At 42.9% G+C, this 20,952-nt stretch overlaps 1 protein-coding gene and 1 long non-coding RNA gene across 2 annotated transcripts in view; one reads left to right on the plus strand and one right to left on the minus strand.

Annotated features, from left to right (window-relative positions):
- The window catches only part of FUT8 (fucosyltransferase 8), a 200,367-nt gene that overhangs the window by 159,540 nt on the left and 19,875 nt on the right, over positions 1 to 20,952 (minus strand). The window lies entirely within an intron of this gene.
- LOC128327841 (uncharacterized) lies at positions 6,408 to 10,556 on the plus strand. The gene is made up of 3 exons (XR_008308830.1): positions 6,408 to 8,491; positions 8,886 to 9,119; positions 9,235 to 10,556. It is a non-coding gene; the product is annotated as an uncharacterized LOC128327841 (long non-coding RNA).

The following is a 20,952-nucleotide window of genomic DNA, read 5'->3' on the forward strand; positions in this document are numbered from 1 at the left end:
CCCTGGTGGTATCTATATCGGGCAGCAACGATATAGGAAGATGCTCAAAGGCATCATCTTACACTGCACAGGAGGCGGCACTGATAACCCCCTCCTGTATTCTACCAAAGAAAACCACAGGGCTCTGTGGGCACTAGGAGTCGAAATCGACTTCACAGTACACATTACTTTACTTACTAACACTAAGCAGCTCCCCTTGAGTGCTTTGGAAATGACTGATTAGTAAGGCCCTCTCCCCTCAACTTTCCTTTTATGCCCACTCTCTTTCTTCTCGCTCTTTCAATATGTGTGCTTGTGTGACCTCAGCTGTGTGATTGGATAGTTCTGCATATATACCCTTTGAATGTTTATCTTTTTTGTTATATATAATATACAGATCCATAACAACCACCATGGCACGTATTCAAGACACCTTCAGTGCAATTCAACAATTTAATTAAAGCAACAACGAAAAAACACCACCCACCTTTGATTTACAGGGAATAGTTATGGGTGTGGCAAACTCCAGAAAGCAAAGACATTTGATAGCCCATTATATCCATGCCATGGGGATATGGGAACTGATGTGCAATCTGAGATATTGTACTGCCCTACAAAATCATTAAAAGGTTCTTTTACACTTTTACAATTGTGCTTTACATTTTTACAATTGTGCTGATTGTACTTATTGCCTGCTGAAGTAACAGCATTCACCATATGCTCAGTGGCACATTACCAAATTCTTTTCAAACATTGCTCTAACACTAATCCCCAGCTTTTATTGTTGCCACCAGCCTACACAGTGTTAGAAGGGAAATTATCCCCTATATCCACTCGTCTCTTAGATACTTCATCGACACCAGTATCAAAGTTTCAAACAAAGCTTTTTTTCATTGCTAGCAAAGCTTTGGGTGCGGCCACCTGCCCAGTCTGGCAGGCCATCCATCTTTTTATACTCTGTAGTAAACAACATTTGTAACTGCACATCGCATACAAGATAAAGTGTTACTTTAACCCCAAAGGTTCTGATTTGCTTCCAAATATTATATTTCCCATTTACACTCTCAAGACATCTGGCTTGCAGCCTTGATGTCCCCCTCCCAGTTGAGACATTCATTTAAGCAGTGCCATCATAAAATATCATTAAGGCATGGGACTATCCACCAACAGCTGCAAGCTTCATTGATAAGGCATGTAACTAAGTGCTGTGCAAACCAACCATGCTTTTTTGGCTGTTGAGAGCTACCGTATTTGCAAATAATATTCCAACAACAGGAAACAGAATGGAGCATGGAAGACCTAATCAAATTGTGTCTCCATGGTTATGAATTGGTTGGGTAGAACAATATCTCAGACTGGACATCAGGTCTCATGCCCCCATGATGTGAACATTATAGGACATTAAATTTCCTGGCTTGGGGGGGTTTGGTTGGAGTTGCCACACCCACAACTATACCTGTAAATTAAAGGGTTTGCGTTTTTTGTTTTAGATTGCTTTGTTTTTAAATGGAGGATCCCATATGGAGGTGCCCTCCTGCACATTTTGGCTAGGCATCTACACCAACGTATTTGAGCGATTGCTCATTTAGCAATGATTTTTGCTCCTGTCCACATTGGCTTAGCAACTTACTATAACTACCATGTTGGTCAAATAGAGTTGTAGCCTGTTTTAAACCCAAGCACTTATTTCTGCCTCTTTATCACACCTGCCAATGCTAAAGCAATATTTTCGCTTTCCTTGTACTGAACACACACACACACACACACACACACACACACCACACACACACACACACACACACACACACACACACAGAGTACATGTTTCAATATGTGCTTCTGCCTCCAGTCAGCTAGGCTGTGAGGTTTTCCCCTTCTCTCAAGAACATTATATAGAATACTGGTGGCTAGCTCTTACTGGGCATGTGCTTATCTGACAATAACCATAGAACCTAATGAGAGTCATTTTCTTAATTTGTAGAAATTCAAAATATATTTATAGCAACAAACTCATGAAAGGCCCTCATATGGAAGAAAGATTACCAAATGAGACTTTTCCAGATTCAAAGAAATTGAGTCAGTCTGGGCTTTGCTATTAGTTAGCAAAATCTCCCATTATAAAATATAGGAGGGGGAAAGATATTGAGGTTTCATGTGTGGTTTTCAATTTCTGCTCCTCATAACTTAGCCATTTTCCCACCGATTCATTGAAAAACAGACAGGCTTGTTCAGCAGGAATTCTGAGCTTTAAAATGCCTGATCTAGCACAAATACTGCAAAAGAAAAGCTTTGAAAATTCACATGAACTTTGGGGTTGTAGAATCCAAGAGAACAAGTTATGGTATGCAAGGACATAGCAGTGGAGTGGAATCAGGAACATTAAATGTTTAATGTAATAGGTATGTACAGAGAGGCAAATGCAGTCTGATTTTCAGTGCTCTTGCTGCTGGCTGTTTGCTACACCCACCTCTACTCCAGGACTGGAATACAAGTAACTAAAGCCCTTTCAAAAGCTGGCCTGGATCGAGAAATGGATTAACCAAAAACACAAAAGGGGTCAGGTGAAATAACATGTTATTTTACTCTCCACCCATAACACACAGGCATTCCCATGTCTGTGTAATGCATGTTTGGTTAGAAGTTAGTCCCACTATTTTTAATGTGATTTATTACCATACAGGTGAAACTCGAAAAATTAGAATATCGTGCAAAAGTTCATTAATTTCAGTAATGCAAATTAAAAGGTGAAACTGATATATGAGATAGACGCATTACATGCAAAGCGAGATAAGTCAAGCCTTAATTTGTTATAATTGTGATTATCATGGCGTACAGCTCATGAGAACCCCAAATCCACAATCCCAGAAAATTAGAATATTGTGAAAAGGTTCAACAGTCTAGGCTCCAGGTGTCCCACTCCAATCAGCTAATCAATCCATAACACCTGCAAAGGGTTCCTGAGCCTTTAAATGGTCTCTCAGTCTGGTTCATTAGGAAACACAATCATGGGAAAGACTGCTGACTTGACAGTTGTGCAGAAAACCATCATTGACACCCTCCATAAGGAGGGAAAGCCTCAAAAGGTAATTGCAAAAGAAGTTGGATGTTCCCAAAGTGCTGTATCAAAGCACATTAATAGAAAGTTATGTGGAAGGGGAAAGTGTGGAAGAAAAAGGTGCACAAGCAGCAGGGATGACCGCAGCCTGGAGAGGATTGTCAGGAAAAGGCCATTCAAAAGTGTTGGGGACTTTCACAAGGAGTGGACTGAGGCTGGAGTTAGTGCATCAAGAGCCACCACACACAGACGGATCCTGGACAGGGGCTTCAAATGTCGTATTCCTCTTGTCAAGCCGCTCCTGAACAACAAACAACGTCAGAAGCGTCTTACCTGGGCTCAAGCAAAAAAGAACTGGTCTGTTGCTCAGTGGTCCAAAGTCCTCTTTTCTGATGAGAGCAACTTTTGCATCTCATTTGGAAACCAAGGACCCAGAGTCTGGAGGAAGAATGGAGAGGCACACAATGCAAGATGCTTGAAGTCCAGTGTGAAGTTTCCATAGTCTGTGTTGATTTGGGGAGCCATGTCATCTGCTGGTGTTGGTCCACTGTGCTTCATTAAGTCCAGGGTCAAAGCAGCCGTCTATCAGAAGATTTTGGAGCACTTCATGCTTCCTTCCGCAGACGAGCTGTATGGGGATGCTGACTTCATTTTCCAGCAGGACTTGGCACCTGCCCACACTGCCAAAAGTACCAAAACCTGGTTCAATGACCATGGGATTACTGTGCTTGATTGGCCAGCAAACTCGCCTGACCTGAACCCCATAGAGAATCTATGGGGCATTGCCAAGAGAAGGATGAGAGACATGAGACCAAACAATGCAGAAGAGCTGAAGGCCGCTATTGAAGCATCCTGGTCTTCCATAACACCTCATCAGTGCCACAGGCTGATAGCATCCATGCCACGCCGCATTGAGGCAGTAATTGCTGCAAAAGGGGCCCAAACCAAGTACTGAATACATATGCATGCTTATACTTTTCAGAGGGCCGATATTGTTCTATTTACAATCCTTGTTTTATTGGTTTCATGTAATATTCTAATTTTCTGGGATTGTGGATTTGGGGTTCTCATGAGCTGTACGCCATGATCATCACAATTATAACAAATTAAGGCTTGACTTATCTCGCTTTGCATGTAATGCGTCTATCTCATATATCAGTTTCACCTTTTGATTTGCATTACTGAAATTAATGAACTTTTGCACGATATTCTAATTTTTCGAGTTTCACCTGTATATGTATGCACAGGATTGCAGCCTTAAGAAATTTAATAGGAACAATAGTACTCTAGTTACTACTACAAATATGAATATACTGCTTTTCAACAAAAGTTATCAAAATAGTTTACATTTTAAAACAATAAAGATTCCCTGTTCCAAAAGGGATCATAATAAAAAAGAAACATAGAAGTAGACACCAGCAACCATCCCTTGAGGGATGTTGTGCTGGAGTTGGATACAGTTACTCTCCCCCTGGTAACTATAATGGGATGCCACTTTAAAAGGTGCTTCTTTACCTCTCTGCAATAAGGTTCTCAGTTAGTGGCCAAGTCAAGTACTCCTTAAAAGGACTTTATCCCTTCTGCAACATGAGGCCAAAACAAAGAGATTCCAAAGATACAGATATTTATAAGTTTTCTCCAAGGGGCAGATAGTAGCTTCAGGGATGGGAATTTTGACCAGGAAAACAGCATGGGAAGGAATATACCACCCTCATGCCACTGTTGTCAGCTAGATGTGGGAGAAGACATAACCATTGTTAACTACAAATAGAAACATTGAAAGACCCTGTTGCGAATAGCACATCTAGTATGTCTTGGCTCACAGAAGGCAGGATTCTCTCATTTCCTACCAGAGAATCAACTCCCAGAAGAACACCGCAGACATTGAAAACAACAAAACCTAGTGCCCCATGGGCTTGTCATTCTGGGGGTAGTTGGCACCCTATGTGCACTACACCACAACCCACTCTGGGCCACCCTGGTACCCCTAAGTGGAGTTATGGGGCTGCTGAAATTCCCCATTATTCCCTATGGGGGAAAAGCTTAAAGATGTGCAAACTTCAGGGGGAAAATTAAAAATCACCCATTTCACCAATTTATTTGAAATCTGGGTGGTAGCAGGCACCCATTGGGGCACTACTACCTGACCCACTCTTCTGCCCCCAAAACCCCTTTCCTGCCACAATGACATGCCATTTAAAAAAAAAAAGATTAAAACACCCCAATTTCTTTGAAATCCAGGTGGTAGCTTCCTTGCACCCATTAGGCACTACCACCCACCACAAACTGCTTTGGGCCACCCTGGTGCCCATCCCCCTGGGGAGTTATAACGAAAGCTGCTGAAATCCCCATTATTCCCTATGGGGAGAAGCTTAAAGATGCACCAACTTCACCAACATTTTAAAAACACCTCTTTGCCCAATTTCTTTGAAATTTGGGTGGTAGCTTCCACCCATTGGGCACTACCACCCACCCCACTCTTTTGCCCCTGAAACCCCCTTTTTACCACGAATCGATTTGGATTCAGAAAATTCTGGTACAAATCAAATCTGGTGTGATTCGGGGGGGCAGATTTGGACCCAAAATAAATCAGGGGTGATTCTATTTGGGTACAAATCAAAAATCGATTCATGCACATCCCTAGAATACAATCACCTATGCAATGAGTTTTAAATATTTTACTAATCTATTACAGTTAAGGTTGGAAGTTAAAAAAGAAGGCAAACAGTGACAACGCTATGTCACTGATATTCAGGAGGATACCACCATCCCTTTTGGTGTTCAAAAATACCTTGAATAGAATCTCCCTGTTGATTTGGGAGCACATGTTCTATAGCATCCTTTTCAAATTATGTTGTGACAATCTCTGATAAAGTTGGGGTTGGTTAGGTATATTTTATACCCTGAAAAATTGTCTCATTAAAAATTCTATGGCACAACCATTCTGTACGATGCATAGTACCCAATTGTCCAATGTTATTTGTTCCCACCTTGAGCAGTAGTTTGCTGTTAATGTGACTTATATCACAGTTTGTTGGGGAGTCTCTGAGACATCAAACGCTTTGTTTATTATCCTGCCCTGCTTTTTGCAAGATGCATTCTTTCTTTTAGGTGTGTAAGGTCAATTATTATTCCTCTCTCTGTCTTTCTGTAGTCTCTTTTGTCTTGCTTTTGCATTGCTATTTATGTTGGATATGGAGTTCCAGTGCATCAATCTTTTGTACCAACTATCCTAATGATCACTAGGGGCACTGGGAGCAGATGTATCTAGTGAGGGTCTCCTTACCTGTCCCTATTTGCCTCTGCTCTATGACCCCTGCCTTGACTCCTCAGGTACTTCCTGTAGTGAGTCTGTCCTCTTCTTTTTCTTCTAGAGAGAAGGTAGGAATATGAATTATTTATTTATTTATTTATTTATTCCTGTCTATTCATTATGTAGCCAATAGATAGGATAGGTCTTTCCTATCTCAAATGTACTTCACCAATAAATCAATTTAGTTTAGATTCTACAGTGATCTCCATGTGTGTTACTTAAATAGCTGCAACAACTAAACCCTGCACTCTAACTGGAGTGGTAGCTTCTTTGGTGCTTTGCTAAATAATCACTAACCCCAATAGTTTGTACCTCCCATACGGTTGGTTAGAGATGTATGATTGTTTCTGTTTTAAAGCCTTGTTGCATTCAGGACAGCAAACATTTTAGCTGTCAGTTGAGATTTTTTAAGCTTCTCTAGAGTTTCAGCTGTCCCCTTACTAAACAGACCTTCACATTCAAAAGGGAGGTCCTCTATTTTCTGACATGTTTCATACTGCAGTGTTGAAGAACATAGCCATGATGCATGTCAACAAAGTACAGTAGCTCCAGCCAGATTTTGATTCACAGTCCATTAAGTGCCTCACTGGACTAATCTGCTGCCTCATGTCTGCTGATTTAATCTGCAACTCCTTGCTCTTTGTTGCAAAATTTTCTGGTTTAATACTAGCAGTTCACACAATGCATGCTGGTATCTTGATATACATGCCATGTAACTGGCTATATACATGGATAAAGTAGATGCTGAATAAAATCTACATCCTGGGCGTTTTCTAGATTACTCCCTACAACAGGTTGGCAACATGTCCACTAAGTACCTCTCCAAATGGCTCATGTTTCAACATCGCAGTTGCTGCTTTGTCAGCAGGGTGACGTCCATATTTCTGATGCATTGTTTCAAATGTTATTGATGTGTTTCAGCCCTATTATGTAGTAAATGTTTTGAAGGTAAGTAGCTGTATTTTTCCATTTTCAGAAGGCTTGTTCCGTAGTTTGTGCATTGCAACGTAGTGTAGTGTGGACAGTGGAGCAGGCAGGCAGGGATGGAAGGGGGAAGGAAGGAGACATGCTTGCGGCAGAGGGGAGCCACAGAATGGGGGAGGTATTTAGCCTCTGGAAAGAGCCCCACCTCCTGCCTGCCTCTTCCCCAATCCATACATTAAGTGAGGGGGGAAGAAAAGCAGCCTCTCTTCTTAGAGGTCTCTTAGATGGGCTTGGCAGTGTGGGTGGGTGTGTGCGCACTGGGGCTTGTGGCAAAGAAGAACAAGGTGGGGGCCCTGTGTACACCCTCCCAAGATAGGGTGAGGCCCCGGCAGGGTGCTCCCACGTTCTCTCCCCCTTGCCATTCCAGCCCGGCTTTTGCATGGCACAGCAGCGGCACCTCTTCTTCCTTTTGCATTCTGCTTTTGGGGCAAGCACAGATCTAGCCACTTAAGATGAAGTCCATTAAACTGAATCATTTACTTCTGTGCAATCCCATTTGTTTACTGCAAGGCAACGGACTTCACCCGCCCCCTTGTTTACTGCAAGGAAGCCCAATGTGAATCATTCACCAGCAAGCCTACTAACTGTTCTCAATGTCATGTGGTGTGGAGTTCTCATTCTGCAGTTCAAGGATTTGTTGCTATCTAAAGCCCATCTCTGTGTATGAATTTTTTTGTTTATTTTTTGCAAATGTTGTCTTGTGCAAATCCCTTTCTGTTTCTTTGCAGAATTGCAGTTTGTTCCATAGTGCTCCCCCTAGTGGCAGGTTTGCACAAAAGTGCCCAGAAATATTGGGGGAGGGGGGCTTTCTCATGTCATTCCTGCTCTGCGATCCCATTGGCCGAAAATGGGGGGGGGAGTGAATGTAATTCCAGTGGAATATGGACAGCCCCTGCCCAGAAAACCCGCTGCAGTGGTGGGCAACATGAACGGCCAAAACCCTGTCACGATGCATTGAGAAACGCTATGCTCATGGTTTCCAGCTGTTGCCTAGTACCACTGCACTTTTCAACACTTTCAACAGTGGAAATCTTGTAATCGGGAAAACACCCTGTTGAATCTAATTTTTGTCCCTCTTTGTCAACAGCATGTTTTCTATTGGATCTGGATGAACAGGCATAATCTACCACCAAAAAATTTGTAGATGGATGCTTAAAAAGGTATGTGCAATTCTCCTCTATCTTATACATATTTGTTAATCTCCTGGATATAGAAGCAGTACTGGACAGTTTCCACCATGCCAGTTTAGAGGCTTGCAATAACAGCAGAAACATCAGTAAGGCTGCAGATTGTGATAGCAGTTTGTAGGAATTTCAACACTAAGTCCTATACCTCCTCTGCTGCTCATTTTGGGTTCAAACCCAATGTATTTGCCATGTCCATAATCAGGGAATTGTTATGTTCCTCCTTTGGGTAGTCTGAAGATTTTTTCAGAACTTTGTCATCTGTTGAGTGCTCAGATGGAGTTTCAGAGCATTCTGATTCACCTTCAGATTCCTCCAAGGATTCCTTCTCTCCGTCACCATCTCCTAATAAGTTCAATCTCTCTCACAGGTACTTCGAATGAAAACTCTCTAATAAACAAAGGAAGTATCTCCCAATTCAACTAAAGCAGTAACTGAAGGCAACGCCTTTCCAGCCGTTCTTTCCAATGGACGGGCATGAGCACAGGGCGGAATGAAAGCATCACACAGAGCTTCAAAGTCCTACCGGTGCAGCTACTGCACAGGCGCAGACCAAATTGAGTAAATACAACCAGGATCAGATCGAGGATTACCAATTGCAGAGGTATAGATTCATCTCCTACTTATGGGCTTCCCAGAAGCATCTGGTTGGCCACTGTGAGGAACAGAACGTTGAGCAAAACAGACCTCATCCAGAAGAACTTTTCTTATGTTCACAGGAACAGTTTGCTTCAAGTGGAGAAAAAGAAGAATCCACATTATCAAAGCTGCAAGCAAAAAAGTGGCTGCCTAGAAGTAACATACTGTAATGTACTCTACATAGGGCTGCCTTTGTACTTAGCCCAGAAGCTTTAGTTAGTGCAAAATGTGGCAGCCAGGTTGGTCTCTAGGACAACTTGGAAAGACCATGTTACTCCTGTTCTGAAAGCATTGCATTGGTAACCAGCATGCTCCTGGCAAAATACAAAGTGCTGGTAATTATCTATGAAGCCCTAAATGGCTTGGGTCCAGGTTCTTTAAGAGAGTGCTGCCTTCTACATGATCCCCACTGTTTGTTAAGGTCATCCAGAGAGATCTGCCAGTAGTTAGCACCAGCTCATCTGGTGGCAGAGTCGGGCCTTCTCTGTATCCAATCTCAAGTTTTGGAACATGCTCCCAACCAAAAAATGAGGTTTGCCTTCTCTTCTGGGCCTTTAATATAAAAAGCTTTTAAAAGCCACACCTTTTTAACTAGATAGTTTTAATGGCTGTTATTAATTAGTTCCATTTTAATGCCTATTTTTAATGGGTTTGATTTAATTGGTTTGTAAACTGCCTAGAGGTTGTTGTCGTTTTTACATTAGGGAGTATATAAATGTAATAAACAAACAAATTAAATAGTGAAAAGGCAAGCCAAAGCATGGGGAAGTGGGAGATAAACATGGAGTACAGACAGACCATAAAGGTACAAGAAAATCAGTTGTTAAAGCAAGAGGGGAAAACTGAGCAAATGGGCAAAAACATCAAAAAGTGCACTTACAGAATTCAGAGAAGAGAAATTTGAAACTGTAGTACTTATTCAGGAGAACTCAAAGGGGGCATGCCACTGGCAAGAGTGAATATTGAGAAGCAGTGCATAGAATGCAATGACACCTAAAAATCAAAGTCTACTTGATCTGGAATTAAGTAAACATTTCCATTCTATCTACAAGGCTGGATTAAAGCAGCAAGACATCTGAATGAATTTACAGGAGAGAATGAGAAATCCTACATTCTTCCCCCATTGAAGGAAACTGCAGATCATGAACATGGAGACAAGAATAGCATTTTCAAGGCTACACAAAAAAATGTATAGAGCTGAATTTCACAGTATTCCATTTATCCAGAACACCAGGTCATACTCATGTGCTGAGTATGTCCACTTTAAGTCCGAATTCATGCCAAAGTTTAATCCACTATATGTCCGAATTCATGCCAAAGTTTAACTCACTAACTGTACTAAACACTGTCCCATACTTACAGTTTTGTTTTCTTAAATGCAAAGGTTTGATTTCTTTTGCAAGTGTATGGAGATTTTTTCATTTGCAGTAGCAACTGAAGATTGACATGGGACAATTAAACAGCATAAAAGGGGAAATTCTAAGAACATTGTTTGTAGCAAGACTCGCACTACGAATATTAAAAGTGGTTAACCATAAAAAGTTGAAGATATTTGCCAACCATAAAGTTTCAGAGAAGGAACAGTCATTACAGAACTAGTGCTTTCTGCTCAGTAAGAATTCAAGGTATCTGAAGAGTTTCTCTGAGCTTAATTACTGCTGAAATTAAAAAGGACATCTTTGTTAGCCCTCATTTCTAGTTAACATAATAGCTTCATAAGCAAATTCTAACAAGCAACAGAACTGCAAATAAACTGAATTGCAGAAGTGTGGTCTTTATCTTTAGAGGAAGACAGCAAAAGTATCAGCCTTCCAGAAGTCCAGATATACCACTGCCATCTTCCTCTGGATTTTGAGTGTAACTTCAGTACAGCTGTTTATTAATACAGCTGCTTATTTATATTGAGTAGCTTGTGTATTTCATCCAACAAAACATGCCTGCATTGCTCCCTTAATGAGCACAAAATCACTAACAGAACATCCATCTACGTGTCCTGAAGACATTAGTTGGGCAAATCTTAAAATAGGTCATTATCCTGTTTGAGAACACATTAAGAACTGAAAGACTGCCTAGACTTTCAATTCTTCATTTTCAGTTTATTTTAAGCAAAAGACTGCCTAAATTAAAAAAAAAAATTAAGAGAGAGAAGCTTCAAGGGATTATCAGTTTGATTGATGTCTGAACCTGAAAAAATCTTAGAACAATAATTTGTAAACATCTACAAATTATGGCTCTAATCTACTGTGAAAGAATTAACAGCAGAATGAACTAGAAGATGTATGTAATTCATTGGAATAATCATGTATCAAAGGAGCGTAATAATAGACCACCACCATACTCGGGGCGTCAATGCTGATGTTCATTATCTAAGTAAAATCCAGGAATGATATCAAAGTGGGCAATATTGCAAATATTACAGTAAAGAGAAGAGCATACAACTTTAAAAAGCAACTGCAAAATGGAGAGTGGGGAACCTAGATGTGAACCAATGATGCACAAACATTTTGAGCCAGAACGACTTTAGATTGGCTAGCTAAAGAAGCTAGTTTAACAGTACTGTTCCACAATGTTATTCAGGCCTCATTTGAGAAAAGTATTCATCTTAAATTCCTAAAATAAATATTAATGAATACAGAATCACAGAGCTTGAGAAGGGCTGGAGCGGCTCTTTCAAGAGGTGAGACAGTCTCCTCAGGCAGTAGCTTATTGGGGTAACAGCAAGTTGGCAAAATGTTCTTCTCCCCCCCTACTTTTAGAAGGGGGAAGCAAAGGAGGGTGCACAGAAGGAGAATGGCATTTTGCATCCTGTTTCAGGCACATAGAGGCATTGAGCTGTCACAGAGAAGGGTCCTACAGGCCATCTATTCCTGCTCCGTGCTGTACACAGAAAATCCAGAGTTAGAGCACCCTCAACACATGGCTGTTCAACATCTTTTTGAAGACCTCCAATGAAGGATTACGCCCCCACCGATCAAGCACTAGGTAATTTGGTTCATATACTATTCTTCAGATCAGTGTTTCTCAACCACCGGTCCCTGGACCGCTGCCGGTCCCCGAAGGGTTGAGTGCCGGTCCCTGACTGGGAGTCAACCCCCCCCCCCAACTGAAATCAAGGCACTCACTTCCTCAATTTTGCACATGGCACGGAAGAGGAAGAGTATCACAGAGGCATGGGACCCTTCTTGTGCCTTGCCTCCACGTGCTGCTGAGATCTTCCTACAGCTATCTTATTCCCTATCTTTACAGCTTCAAACTGTATGCGGTGCGGGGGCATGGAGGAAAAGGTATGGCAGTGGGCGCCACTTGAAGGGCTGCTGGTTCTTGCATGCTCATTGTTTGCAGCCAAAGGTTGGTTGATTGAAACCCAGCTGCATGTTGTGGTCGAGGCGCCTTGAGAGGGAACACTGTTTCCCTCTTGCATCAGTGGGGCTTGCTTGTATGTTGTTTTCATTGGCCCCATGTAGCTTTTGAATTTTTCTAATGGCCCAACATCCCCTCTCCACTGAGTAATCAGAAGCACCTCCACCACCACCCCGCACATACTGAAGACATACTGGAGACAAATTTGTTCACCCAGGCTTTTAGATTCAGGGGTTCTCAACCTTGGGTACCCAGACGTTGGTGGACTTCTACTCCCATAATCCCCAGCCATAATGGCCAAATGCCATTGTTGTTGGGGGTTATGGGAGTTTAACTGAGGGACCCAAGGTTAAGAACCCCTAATATTCCATGTTTGCAAAAGATTCCAAATTTAATTATTTTAATGCTTATATTATTTTAATTGTAAACTGTCCAGAGATGCAAGTTTTGGGCAGTATAGAAGTCAGATAGATAGATAGACAGACTTGAAACCCCTTTACTAACTGCTGGTCCGGGAAACTGCGCATGAAGAATGTAGCGGTCCTTGAAACTCTGCACGAAGAATTTAGCGGTCCTTGACTCCAAAAAGTTTGAGAAACACTGCTTCAGATTATCGATTTCACCTTGGATACAATTAGTAGAAAGCACCAGGCCAGTCAGCATCCACCCAAGAAAATTTGTCCCTACAATCAGGTTCTGTACTAGAAGACTGGAAAGTAGCTAATGTAACTCCGATTTTCAAAAAGGGATCCGGGGGGGGGGGGGGGGGACACACACCAGAAAACGTCAGGACCATTAGCTTAACTTCTGTGCAAGGTAAAATGATAGAATCATACTTAAGAACAAAATTGTAAAACATATAGAAGAACAGGCCTGGCTGAAGGAGAGCCAGCATGGCTTCTGCAAGGGCAAGTCCGCCTCACTAACCTTTTAGAGTTCTTTGAGAGTATCAACAGGCATGTGGATAAAAGTGAACTGGTTGACATAGAATACTTGGTCTTCCAAAAAGCTTTCGACAAGGTTCCCCACACCAAAGACTCTTGAATAAACTTAGCAGTCACGGGGAAAGGGGAGAGGTTCAGTTGTGGATTGGTTACTAGTTAAAGAACAAGAAACAGAGGGTAGGACTAAATGGACAGTTTTCACAACAGAGACACGCAAGAAGTGGGGTCCCCCAGGGATCTGTACTGGGACCAGTGCCCTTTAACTTGTTCAGAAGTAATCTAGAAGTTGGGGCAAACAGTAAAGTGGCCAAATTTGCAGATGACACTAAACTATTTAGGGTAGTGTAATCCAAAACCAATTGTGAGGAGCTCCTAAAGGATCCCTCCAGATTGGGTGGGAGACAAAATGGCAAATTCGGTTCAATGTAAACAAATGTAAAGTGGTGCACATTGGGGCATAAAACCCAGCTTCATATATACACTGATGGGGTCTGAGATGTCAGTGACTGACCTGGAGAGAGAGCTTGGGGTTGTGGTGTACAGCTCATTGTGTCAACTCACTGTGTGGCAGCTGTAAAAAAGGACAAATTCCATGCTAGGGATCATTAGGAAGGGGATAGAAAATAAAAATGCCAATATTATAATGCCCTTACACAAATCTAAGGTACAGCCAGGGGCGTAACTATAGGGGGGGCAGGGGGGCACGTGCCCCGGGCGCCATCTTTTCTGGTCACGTGGGGGGGCGCCGCCATGACCAAATTTTTTTAAATTTTTTTAATTTTTTGTTAATACAAATGTTTCCTGCTCAGTGCAGCAGCGCTGCAGCAGTCAAGGGAGCGCGTCGGTGCCCCCTTCCCCATGAGTGGTCCCTTCCGCGCCACCTGTGGCCCCCCCCCCATTGCTTTGCTGGCACCTGGCGGCCAGTCAGTGGCCTGGCTTGGCGGCGGCGGCGGGCGCTTGTGAGGAAAAACCTAAGTATAATGTAGTATGTTGGGGGGCGCGGGGGGCGCCATTTCAGTGCTTGCCCCGGGCGCCGTTTTCCCTAGTTACGCCTCTGGGTACAGCCACATTTGAAGTACTGTGTGCAGTTCTGGTCACCATATCTTAAGCAGGACAGTGTAGAACTGGAAAAGGTGCAGAAGAGGGCAACTAAGATGATCAGGGAATGGAGCACTTTCCTTGTGAGGCAAGGCTACAGCATCTGGGGCTTTTTAGTCTGGAAAAAAGGCAACTATGGGAGACATTATAGAGGTGTATAAAATTGTGAATGGAGTAGACAGAGTGGACAGAGAGAAATGTTTTTCCCTCTCTCACAAGACTAGAACCAGGGGTCATCACATGAAACTGAAGGCCAGGAAATTTAGGACCAATAAAAGGAAGTACTTTTTCAGACAGTGCATAATTAATCTACGGAATTCTCTGCCATGGGATGTGGTTATGTCCACTAGCTTGGATGGCTTTAAAAGGGGCTTAGACAAATTTATGGAAGACAAGTCTATCAATAGCTATTAGTTTGGTGGCTATAGGCCACTTCCAATCTCAGGAGGCAAGATGCCTCTGAATACCAGTTGCAGGGGAGCAACAGCAAGAGAGAGGGCATGCCCTCATCTCTTGCTATGGGCTTCTCAGATATTTAGAAGCTTTTAACCCACTCTAAATGCATGGCTGCTTGCTGTGATCTGGGCAGCACGAGGCTCTGTGTCCCACCACAAGTGACCAGCCAGGCAGCCCAGGAAGTAAGCTAAATACTCTGCATGCCCTCCAGAAATCTGAACTCAAAGTTCTTTGAGGGTAAATTTCAGACAGAGCATGCTTATTATGCTTTGTCTCACAGAGAGGACAGAAATGCCAAATCTTTAGCTACCAGCCATTAGTCAGCCACAGTAAACAATAGGGGACAGAGAGGAAGATATTTGTAACCTATCTGTAAAACAAACTGCCTTAGAAAAGTTGCAAATTTACACAGAGACTGAAGCAGAAGAGATTGAGGTCAGGTTTCTAGTTGTTGCATTGCAGCAAGAGGGTCAGAGAAACTTGAGAGTGGGGTGGACTAGCAACTTTGTGGGGAGAGAGAAACGTATGGGGGGGTGGACATCCATGGACTTCCCCTGGCTATGGGCCTGGCATACAGCAAGTTTTTTCAGAAAAGGAAATGGGAATAAATTGAACACATATTTAAAGTATGTGACTAGGCTTCACACACACCTACCATTTCCCTCTAGATGAACACTTTAACCCATGAAGAATGATGATGAACAGACATCCCCCACCACTCCCAACACCTACAAAAGAGAAGCATTTTTGCAGACTAGAGTAGGAGAGCATGCCCAGGGGCGCACCTAGGCAAAACTGGTGCCTCGACCACCCTTGCTGCGAGGCCCCCCTGCATTCATGGGGGCCTCCTGCCGCCACACAACACCCACCCTGCCAAACCGTGGTTATCTTACTTTATTTACTTTAGCCACCAATGTGTGGGGCAGGGTGAGGCAAGCAGGACTCCCCCTGCCCCGTGGTGGTGGCAGAAGTTGAAACAGCCACTGGGCCTGCATGCCCTTGCAAACTGTGAGGCACTCCTTTCTGTACAGGTGCGCTGGAGTGCCTCGCAGTTTGCAAGGACCACTGGGCTGGGCCAGACAGGCAGGCCCAGCGGCCACTCCGGCCACCACCACTGCTGCCTTTAGGCAGGGGGAGGCCTGCTCAGCTCACCTCACACGTTAGCAGTTAAAGTAAAGTAAGGTAACTGTGGTTCGGCACAGCAGGGCAGGGCAGCAGCAGGATGGGCACAGGGTGGTGGCAGGATGCCCCCCAGGACCTTGGAGGCCACAGGCCAGGTCCCCAAGGTCCAGGGGTTAGAGCGCCTCTGTTTGCCCACCAGCACCAATGACTTTGGTCACTAATACTTCTAATGCTTATCTTATTTCCCCCACCCCATTACAAGAGTGGGGGACCAGTGTTTGGGACTAGCACAATATGAAACAGTGCACCTTGGATCAGGAGCATTCTTGGAGCCTGTCTAGGGATCTGCAAAACATTTCAATGTTAAGATGTTTCACCTCGAAATGGGCTGCTTTGAGCTCAGAACAAAAACACCCTCTTTTAAAATGGCCTGTTTTGAGCACGAAACAAAATAACCCCATTTTAGTCTAAATGTTTCAAACACCATTTTGGAGCTACTTTTTCCCTTGCTGATTAGTTTTCTGGTACTGGTTCCCGATTGGCTTGCAATCTCCTTGCTTCTTGGTTGTCTTGTTATCTTACAAATCAAATCTTGGTTGTCTTGTTATCATACAAATCAGATGCCCCCATTGGCTGGAGGGAGGGAGGGCGGACACAAAAGGAATGAGTTTCATAATGTATTCAAAGGGACTGGGAGGCAGAGAGAGCATGCTTCTCTTGAAGAAGAAAGGAATCAGGAGAGGAGGAAGGAATCAAGGAAGGTTTGATTTTGTGGTTTTTGCAGTATTGAGTATAATATGCAGCGCTATAACTATCTGGTTTTTCTGGATCTCAGATTGACAAAGGCAGAATTTGGGTGCCTACTTTCCTTGAGTTGTGGTCTGTTTCTTTTGTGAGATAGTATTCTGGTGAGAAATGAACAGTGGCAGCTCTGTGTGTGGTATTTCTTGTGATTGCTGTGATGTCTGGTCTTGAGGCTAACTTGTGCTTTGCTCACTGCTCTGGTCTGCTCTGCAATCTGCATTGCAAGGTGTACTCAGTCAAAATGTGACTGAAGTTGCTCCAGTTGAGCTTATGGTTTTGCTTGCTGCGAAGGGTGCGGCTGTGTCACTGCTGTAATGCTAGGAATGTAAGGAGTCATAATTGTGTGTACAGCAGCTTATGCCAATGTTGTTACTGCAGTGCAGGCACTGTGGCTAGCAGTGGATACTGGGTCAGTGATTCTTTTTTGGCCATTTTTGGACTGTGTTTGAAAAGTTTCTTCTATGTTGGGAGATTCAGATTCCCTTTTACTGTGTGCTTCTGCAGTGTTTAAGGCAGGGTTGCAAAATGCATTGCAAATTGCAATGCAAAACTTGTGTGTGCACTCTGAATGCAGCTTGTTCCAGCCATAGGGAATAATGTGGAAACTTGAAATACCCCATTGTTCCCCATGAGTAGCTCCTAAGGACACCAAAATGGGTTTGTGTGATAGCGCATGATGGGTGCTACCTACTACACAACCCATAAAATAAATGGGCAAGCAAGTGCTTTTAACTATATTTTAACTATTTTTTAATCTTTCCCCCATACCCCCATATGATCTTTAACTAACCAGGGAACTTCCGCCCTATTAGCCTTCTAAGATTTATAGGCAAATTACATGCTAGGCATCTTCTTGATCGATTCATGGTGTGACTTTATTACAGTTACCAAGTCACACCATGAATCGATCAAGAAGATGCCTAGCATATCATTTGCCTATAACTGTAATAAAGTTGGCTGTAATAAAGTTGTTCTTGTTGTATTGCACTGAATGGAACTTACTTCTGAGTAAACATACTTTACAGTGAGACTTTGTAAGTCAGTAAGTAATGTTGCCCACTTTTGTTGGAGGAAAAAGAATAGGAATCCTGGTATTATAATGGGAAATACACTATATTAATTATAGGTATATGTTATAGCTATAATTGCATCTCCAGCCAACTGTGTTAGAGCAATGCATCAACAATGCTAAAGGGACTTTATGTGAAAACAACCTTCAAAATAAAGGATACTGTCAAGGTTCACTTTAGGATTGTACTGATAATATCTTTTGCTGCAGAGGACCATTCACACTCTGGCAAAGCTGAAAATTAACAAATGTCAGCCAAGTAGCATCTTCACTGTTCCCTCAAAGTAGCAAGTTAAGCAGAGGGAGAACCTGCAAAGATTGAGTCCTGGGTTAGAGCTCAATCTATCATATATAGTAATATGAACTCAGGTGATCATCCTCACTGCCATGTAACATGAGGGGAAAGAAAACAAGGGAAAGGAGGGGTGGGTCAAACTAAAGTGCAAAAGAAAAGATGGATTTAACTAAAGGGTGGATAGTAAGAGTAAACTAAACAAAATAGGGTAAGGGATTTGATTTTTTCTTCTTCTTTCCTTTTTTTTTAAAAAAAAGGTGGAGACAGATAATAATCACAATGGAAGTGTCTCTCTCAAGGCACTCCCACACTGCAGCAAAAGACTAGGGAGATAGTGGAGCATGCACTGATGGGAGTATTAGGGGCTGGGCTACTGTCAAAATGATTCTTTGAAGTAAAGTTTTGGAAGATTCTGCCTTAGGTCTCTGTGCAGGCACAAAGCCCATTATGTGGAATGCCCAAAGACCACATTGAAGAACTGGGGGACTATAGCTCACTATCATATATAACAGTATGAATTCAGGTGGTCACATGCCTATATGAAGCAAAATGGACCCAGAAAAAAACAATAAGTAGTAGTTATTACATAGGAGATTCTCTAGGTACACAAAAGTGTGTATAAATTAAGGGAAAAATGTGTTTTTTAAACCAATACTTGGCCCTGTTCAATCTTATGGAAGTATCAAATATCTTGCGGATATAAAAATATGCTCTCCCCTCATACAGGGGAGTGGCTTCGCCTTTTCATTTACTTTTGTGGCAGGAGGATCATACTACTGTCACACAGTCACAACCATGCTAAAATCCTAGATTTCTCCATCTACATGACCTCCTACTTCTTCCAAGGGGAAGGAAAAAAGATTGAAAAGAACCAGAAGTCAAGCAGGAAAAAACACAAACTGGAAGAAAGGGGAATTGGCTGGTTTGGGTTTTTTAACTTCTTACAGTAAGTACTGAAGAGATTAGGTTTATGAGGGATTGATATGGTGAAACGACAACAGTCCTCTTCCTTCACTATACAAATCTGTTTCAGGAGAAGAGAAGAGAAAAATAAGAAAACATTCTCCCTTCTACCCCACTTTCCCACTCTCCAGAATTACCTCCATTTAATTATACAGAAATAAAATACTAAGCCTCAAACTCTGGAGTACAAAACATACTGCTTAGTGGAGGAGGCTGCATGCAGTCCACCAAAACATTTTGGGTGGGCACCCAGGACCCCTTAGAGCAGGCCTGCTCAACTTCAGCCCTCCTGCAGATGTTGGCCTACAATTCTCATAATCCTGGCTATTGGCCACTGTGACTGGGGATTATGGGAGTTGTAATCCAAAAACAGCTGGGGGGCCAAAGTTGAGCAGGCCTGCCTTAGAGTAATGCTAAAGCCGGTGTCTGGCTGTCCAGCCAGCTGGCCTTCTTGCTTCCTCCACTCAAATACTTGTTCAGTCTAGTCTCATGCTGTGCTACATTGCTTACCTGTCTTGCATCTGCCCTGCTGAGGTGAGAAGTGACTAGGACTGGGGGTGGGGGAGGATAAATAGCTGGCCAGTGGCTGGCTATGCCTGAGGAAGAAATGGTTTGAAGGGGCCATCTGCAGAACTCAGTTCATCTTCAAGTGAGATGGCTGTCTGACAGAGGGGGAAAGGGGGGTTCTCCATTTCTTCTTGGAGAGGATGCTTCCCTTCCCTTTTCTCCAATAAATTCTCACAAAGAAAAAGAAGCAACCCCTCCCCACTTCTACCTTCGTCATCCTAGCAAGAGAAGGACTATGTGAGCAGAGGAAATGCTGAGCTGAGAGGGAAGGATTTGCATTCTGGGAATAGAACAAGGGGGGGGTAACACAAAAAGAAGAGGAGGGGGATCTGAGAAAATATTTTTCAAGACACGTGCAAATAGCTGCCACAGTGATCACGCCTGTGAGTGCTAGAAGAGGTGAAGGGGGGGCAAGATGAGACTTTCATGCACCTGTGCACAGTGTTAGTGCACTGAGGAGGAGTGAACGAATCTGAAAGCGTGAGGCACAAAATGACAAGAAAATGAGTGCAAGCCAAATGTACAATTATGACTATGATACTTTATGATTCCTCGGCTGTAAGGAAATCTGCTGCTGTAAGGATGCGAGGAAGCTATTGAGTTTTCCATAACTCTTCATCAGGCTGGCTGTGAAGCAAAACAAAAGCCATGGGTGAGGGGAGCATGGCATGGTGTGATAGCCCCGTCTGCTCCATATGACTAACTTAAAATTGGAAGGAGGAGGAACTTATGACTGGACACAAGATTTTGAAAAACATGCTTTTGAGTTTGCCAGAACTCCTCATCAAGCAAAGCAGAGAGAGAGGAGGGACAACATTTCTGTTTGTTGTATAACAAATGTTTCTCGAGACTTATATTCTTTGAAAAACAAGTGGCTGAGTAAAGAGATGGAGCATTTTAAAGCAGTGCCTCTCATGTTTACGGGGCAGAGAGAGAACAATTGTTCCTGTTCAGCCCAGCATAGCATCTTTCAAGTGGCTGTTGCTGGTGTCTCCTTTGTGTTTCCTTTTTAGATTGAAAGTGCTTTTAGAACATGGAACGATTTTCTCATTTTTTTTCTATGTGATTTGAGAACTTTTTTGTTCTCAAATCACTGGTATACAAGTAATTAGTAATAGCT

This window comes from Hemicordylus capensis, chromosome 1 (assembly GCF_027244095.1).
Source record: "Hemicordylus capensis ecotype Gifberg chromosome 1, rHemCap1.1.pri, whole genome shotgun sequence".
In the NCBI taxonomy this organism is placed as follows: Eukaryota; Metazoa; Chordata; class Lepidosauria; order Squamata; family Cordylidae; genus Hemicordylus; species Hemicordylus capensis.